Genomic DNA, 7,265 nt, shown 5'->3' with positions numbered 1-7,265 from the left:
TTTACAAGCTTTAAGAGGGTCCCACAGTTCCATGTTAGAATCAGAGATAGAAAAAAAAAAAGAACCAGGGATATAAATATTGCTATCTTGGTCCCCATATTGCCTGGGAGACTCTAGTAGGGGGCATTTTCCAAGAAAAAGAATTATTTTTGGCTCCAGTTGTGGTGTTTGAAAAGGAACTCAAACTCAGAAGACCCAAGTTTGGAACCTAATTCATCGTGATAGTAACAGATTAAGCTTGAGCAAATAGCTTCCTTTCTGTGAGTCTCAGTTTCCCCACCTGACTGTTCAAGGCTGTGAGATGGTGGCCTACTATCTCTCTACATTTCTTCTTCCATATACTGCGACAGGCCAGCAAAGAAAGCCTTTTTGAAATGAGTGTCCAAATTCTCAGTCAACCCAATCTATGTAGGATGGATATGAAATTGATTTCGGAATAGGGATCAAGATCAAAACTATCACAGTCTTTTCCTGGAGTAAATGGAAGGACATATCCTGCAGGAAATCACAACAGAATAAGTTGTGATTTGACTTCAACTTAGAGTTAATTTTAAAAACATTTATTGTGAAAGTGAAGAAACATTTGAAAACAAACACAGATTTATCCCATGACCCTGACACCCCCAATTACTTTCCTGTCTGCATAGTTTCTTTCTGCCCATGTGTGGCCTGTGTTCCCTCCTTGTAATAAGAAACACACTCTGGGAAGACCAGAGGGGTGAGCCCAGAAAACACTCTGGGCTTCTTCTCTCTCTTCCCTTTATTTATTTCTTTTTCTCCAATGTTTATAAACATATCAGAGGAACTCCCTTCTCCTTGGCACTGACTGGGTTTTGGTTTTTAGTTTTGTTTTTTGCTGTTGTCATTGCTCCATTTAATTAATTATTATTATTTAAAATATTATTTATAATTGTTTGTTTTAATATTGCACCAACTGCCTTTGTGCTCCCTGCCACTGTGGGAATTAAGCCCTTTGCCCTACAACCTCTGCCAGTAGCCAGAGCTGACTTATTGCTGGTGTCAACCAGTGGCCAAGTTGGCTCCATCATGCGCAGCGCACACAAGCACAAGGAGCAGGGCAGCTGCACACAGTGGCACCCGGCTCACATTGTGCAGCATTGCCTAGGTAACCAAGAGCCAGCCTCAGAAATGGAGGAGGGTGGGTGCAGAAAACAATTCCCATCACCCCTCCTCCTCCTCCTTCTCCTCCTCAAATCGTCAGCTGGCCTCTGTTCGTCATTTCGGTAGATGGTTTTCCAGAACTGTCACTTCCATTTATTAAGTGCCTACTAGGTGCCAGGGACAGACAAGTGCTTGCTCTAGTTCACCACAAACACTCCCAACAACTCTTCAAGGTTGGTATTCCCATTCTAAAGAAGAGGAAATTAAGGGTCAGAGAGGCTAAGTGACTTACCCAAAGTCACATAGCTCCACATTTCTGTCTCACTCTGGCCTCTGCTCATCCTCTAGCAGCACTGTCCAGGACAGAGTTGATGAACTAGCAGATTCAATCTGCTTCTTCAAAGAGCGGACCTGGGTGTTTGACCTTAAGGACCACTGTCAAAGTCAGGGCAGGTAATTAATTTCCATTCCACCTCTCATATTTTAATGCCCAAGATTGTTAAATGCTTCTGTTTGAGCCCATGAGCTTAGAGATCCATGTGACTGCTCAAGATTCAGTTAAGAGGTCACACCAGGGAAAAAATTCTCAGCCCGCATTCTGCTGCGTAGAGCGCAGAGTTAATTATGAAGTCAGGTGGACTCATTGTCAGGGGAGACTTAGCACACTCTCTTGCACCATTTAAAGGCTGAGCAAACTCTCAGGTTGGTCAGGATACCCAGTGCTGATGACAATCTCTGGTTCTTCCACAGAGCAAGGGGACCGTTCAGAGCAAGTTGGTCCAGAATTTCCCAGGAGCCTCAAAGGTGACAGGGGCCTATGAGAAAATAAATCTGTTGTTCACTTCCATGAGTTAAGGAGAAAGACAAAGCAAAAAGCAGAAACAGAGGCAGAGCAACAGAGCCAGAGTGAAGGGCAGAAGGAAATCCTCATGTTTAGGCTGCCCATAAGCAACAACAAGAACCTACCCACCAAGCCCAGCCCCTGCCCACCCAGCCCCTTCCTAGGAGTCCAGACCTTGTGATTTTGCTGTTCATGCTTCTAATACACCTATTTTCAAATGCAACTGTCTAAATTGAAAAGCAAATCCTTTAGGATTAGATGAAACAATGCTGCTAATTATCCAGCTGTGCTGTGAACTCACCAGTGACTTAGTTGGCAAGGCAAGGCTGTGTGCATGTCCAAGGCTTGCCCTATACAGAAATGTGTCTGTCTACCTCCCTGGCCCACTCAGCCAGGCCCTAAGCATGTGGAGTGAGACGATTCTTCTGACCTAAGTGGCCTGCTGCCCTAAAATTGAATTCTAAGGGCAGGATGCTTGGGGTCGCTGGCCCCTGAGGGATGTGATAGCAGATACACAAGGACAGCAGGAAGCCAGGCCACTCTCCATCTCCACTCTGACCACTCAGACTCACTGCACCAGCAGGGCATCCCTGCAGCCAGAGGACACGCTGCAGCTCCTTTTCTTCCACCAAGGATCTCCAGCACTGGTAGAGCTGAGAGCAGCTGGATACTGCTAATGGGACTGTGCACGGGAACAGGGCTTTTAAAAATAACCAAGCAAGGTTTTGTTCAGGTTAAAAATATACACACTTGGTTCCAGGAATCTCAGTTTGAGAAGTTAAACCTTTAAAAATAACAGTGCCAGTTGGGGATTTAGCTCAGTGGTTCTGCCGCCTGCCTCACAAGCGTTAGGTCCCGAGTTCGATCCCTGGTACCAAAAAAGAAAAGAAAAATAACAGTGCTAGTATGAAGGTGTGCAAAGATTTTTTTCCTCCAAGAATTACTGGTAATGGTAAAAATTTGGACAAAATATAAGGTCTATCCACAAGGAAATGCTTAAATAACTTGTAAATATCTCTACGGTAGACTAGAGAAGGATTGGGTTCAATTTATATCTAATGGCATGATGAAATGCTTGCGATATGAATTAAACAAGAAAAGCAAGTTGCATAGAGTAGCATGTCACTCGTGCACACATGCATGCACGTGCGTGCACACACACACACAAAGGCATCATCAATTTCTACGTTTGTGTATGTGTATCTGCTGTTTTGTGTTGGTGTATAGATAGGAATGTCTCAGGATGCACATGAGATTGTTACTATTAGTTATGCTGAATGGCAGTTTGGCCAGAGGATGGAGACTATTCACTTCTTACACATCTGTGATTTGTTTTCAGGATTGTGGTGAATAACTATTGCTTCTGAAATTCTAAAAAAAGGAATTTAATAGAAGGTGACAGAAAGAAATTAGGGAAGGAGTAACAGAAAGAAAAGAGGGAAGGGAGAGGAAGGGAAGGGAAGGGAGGAAGCAAAGACCTTTGCTATCTCACTGCAGATCTCAAAGGCCCAGCTCCCACTGCACCCTCCCCCCAGCCTGTCCGCACCCCCTATACACTTTCTCCACACTCTCTTGTCACTCAAACACACAGACCAGGTCATTTCAACGCTCCCACTTTTTCACATATGGCCCTGTTCACCAGGAAACTCCCCTTTCTCAACCTGGCAAAACCCTTCAAATCTCAGCCTAAATGCTACCTCCTCCAAGCAGCCTTCCCTGCCTCCCAAGGCTGAACTGCTTGGTCTGTAACACCTCAGACTCATTTCCTTGTGTCCTGGTGTGGAGCCACTCTCCAACTCCCAGCCAGCAGGGACTGGAACATCCAGATCCCACCTAAAGAGATCCTGCACTTTTGAACACACCACTCACCTCTGAGGGATGCAGATTTCTGTGGAAAGTCCACTGACTTTAACTGTGGGCCACTTAATGAAATGTTTAATAAACTCTCTTCAGGCCAACACTGTGATGATGTGGGAGAAAAGAACGCTATAAAATGAATCTGGCTTTGGTGCGGTCCTTTTGACAACTCTTTGGGTAACTGGGTGCTTGATACCTCTGAATTTCCAATGGAGTGGGAGATTCTTAGGTTTTGTTTTGTGGTGTTTGTTAGTTTCTTGTTTTTGTTTTGTTTTGCAGTATGGGAGATTGAACCCAGGGCCACTGCATGGAGCTACATCCCCAGCACCGCCCTTTTTGAGACAAGGCCTTGCTATGTAGTTCAGCCTGGCCTTGATCTTGCGGGATCCTCCTGCTTCAGCCTCCCAGAGTGTGTTGGATGTTTTGTTTTGCTTGTTTATTTGTTTGTGGTTGGTTGATTTTTGCAGTGGCAGGTACTGAAGCCAAGGCCTCCTGTGTGTTACACATGTGTTCTACCACTGAGCTACCTCCAGACCTAACTGGAGATTCTCAAGTCAGGAATTTGTCTGAGTAGTCTCTGAATCCAGCACAGACCTGCCAGAGGAAAAGAGGAGGAAGACAGGGAAGTAGGAAAGATGGATGAAAAGAAGGAAAAAGGCATATAAGGCAATGTCTTTTGTTTTTCATGAAAAAGACAAGTGAAAATACTTCCCTGCCTTCTTTGCAAGTTAATGTATCTTAATTTTGCTGCAGAGTACAGATATCCTGTGAGTACTGTGACAATGCGTGCTGGAGAAATGGCAGTCCACATATCCACCCACTGAAGGTGAGCTGGTTGAACACTGGGTAAGTGACTTTTAAACAGAATTCAGCTTTCAAAGAATTCTTCCCTCTTTTGCAATTACTGCTAAGCTAGTAGATAACTGGGTCAAGGATAAATAAACTTGTATTTTGACCAAATTCCCCTAGTCATTGTTTACTAATAATACTGACAATACCATACACCCTGCCAAATGCTTCGGTGTCTTCTGTGATCTCAATAGAAGTAGTAGTAGTAATAATAATAATAATAATGTGACCCTCAACTATCTCTACAGTAAATTCTTCCTGCAAACCTAGGAGGTCAGAATGATCACTGTGGCCCAGATAAGAGATCCAAAGTTCAGAAAGGGGAAGTAACTTGCCCAAGGCCATCCAGCTAGGAGGAGGTGGGGTTGGATTCCAGCTGGATTCTGTGCTGTTGGAAATGCTGTGCTCTGTCCCGTAAATCAGTGTCAACCCGAATTTCAGGCATCCACCTACACGATTGTTCCCTTGTCTAAGAACAGTCATGATTGTTGGCCTTATCCCAGTAATGACAGGGCTATTTTTAAATTAATGTTTAACTTTAAATAAATTTTTATTTTAAAACAACAACAAGAAACTTGTAAAGTAAAATTTATGTCATAGTATTACTTATCAACCACAGATAAGCAAGCTCTGAGAATAAGTAGAGTGGAAGCAAACACTCTGGAGTCATTTCCAGCCAGATGCTGTGGCCTCCTGAGGGTGGATGCCAAGTCCTTTGTCCACAGGGATGTTAGTAAAAGTGTTAACGATGTATCAGAACCAGCTCCTGAACATAGTGGAAGGATTCACAGATCACTGCAAATGGAATCACTTTGTTGTCACGTGCTTCTATGTTACTTGGTCCAGGGACTCTCCAAAATCATTTCTCTGGGAAGACCTGTGTGGCAGCTTAGGCAAAGCATTCTTGCGCTGCCCAAAAGGCCCCAAGGATTTTTAGCAAGCATGATTTCCATAAGCTTCTTTGCGATTGTCCACACCTATACGTTTAGCTCTAATTGGATCATTAACAATGATCTACCATGTTTCCTCCCAGGCCCCTCACCTGCTGATTCAGACGCTTTGCTCCTTTCTCACATGGGAGACCAGCAAAAGGCAACAGGAGAGGATTAATTGTGTTCCTTAAATTTTATGTTCATGATCTCATTTAATCTTCCTAACCCCCTGAGATAGGGATTATTAGCCCCCATTTTCTGGTGGGGAGAATGAGCCTTAGCTGAGAGAAGAAGGGATACTTTCCCGAGAATCCACAGCTGGTGCAGAATAAAACTGGGTTCCAGCCTACCCAGCCTGACTCCTGCCATCTCTCCACTTGGCTCCTGCAGCTTCCAGGAAACCTTAATCAGCCTGGTGGTGGACAGGACAAGGAGCGGGCTGAATTTTTCAGGCACTCACTCACTCACTCACTCACTCATTCCTTTATCACAGAACCGAAGAACCAGAACAGACATGAAAGGCAACTAAACTTCTTGATTTTACCAGTGAGGGGTGTGTGGGCCCAGAGAGCAAAAAAACCTGTTCAAAGGTGGGTATGCGGACCCTTGCTTCTCACCTGAGGTCTAGGTCCTTTTCTCTGCATTCTGTCATCCTGTCCACAGAGCTTTGTAGGTACATTTGCAAAAAGCCATGAACTGTGTGGCAAAGGAAAAACATGCCACGTATGTCAAGCTACAATATACATGGGGTATTAAATTTGCGAACAGTATTATTGTTATGAAAAAGGCCAATTTTTAAAGTTCAAGGCTCTCATAAAATTCTGAGGCCATCACAATGCCCTTTGTATACAGTTTTACTCGTAGCTCTGATTTCTTGTTCCTATTTAAACGGTGGTAGCTATTCTTTTCTAAGCACGGAGGGTGGTGAGAGAATGGAGAGGGAGTGACCTCTTTACAAATACACAACCAAAAATGAAATGACACGTATCTGGAGTTCCCATGTCTGGGAATCAGACCTTTCAGTAAAATGAAGATAATAATAGCATCTACAAATAAGGTGATTTTGAGGATTAAATTAGTTCGTCCATGTCCTGTGCTTAGAGCAGTGCCTGGCACAGAATAAGCCCTCAATAATGCCAGCTGCTATTGTTAGGGGCTCAGGAGCTCATGCTATCAGTTTATATTTTTCTAAATACTTTTGCTTCTTTTTAAATCTTAGAAACACAGTCTCTTAGAAAACCTGGACATGAAGTAAAATTAAAACATTACTAAAGTAAGTGTAAAGAAGACAGCGCAATGCTGAGTCTCTCTGGCTACTACTTTAAGCCAGAAACAAAAGAAATGCCATGCAGAGAGCGAGAACTAGAAACCAGCTCTGGCATGATGTGAAATGTCCAGTGGACTACTTGATTGCCCCACGACCATGGACAACCTCCCCAACGCTTTCCTTCTCTGTGAAGCGAGTAACTTTACAGAGGAATGTGATGATTTAGAAAGGCTAGTAACTTTCTGAATCTGAGAAGGAATGAAGACTCAGTTTCTCCCAATGGACAGTTTAAAATTCTACCCTCTTCCTCACTGATCCTCTCTCCCCATCCAGCATCAGTCCTGGTTGTTAAGATACAGAGACCAGCCCTTGAAATACATGGTTCATTCTAAAGTTG

This window comes from Heterocephalus glaber, unplaced genomic scaffold, assembly GCF_053883595.1.
Source record: "Heterocephalus glaber isolate CG9 unplaced genomic scaffold, H.glaber_assembly_v1.0 deba00001606, whole genome shotgun sequence".
NCBI lineage: Eukaryota > Metazoa > Chordata > Mammalia > Rodentia > Bathyergidae > Heterocephalus > Heterocephalus glaber.
This window is presented reverse-complemented; position numbering follows the sequence as displayed.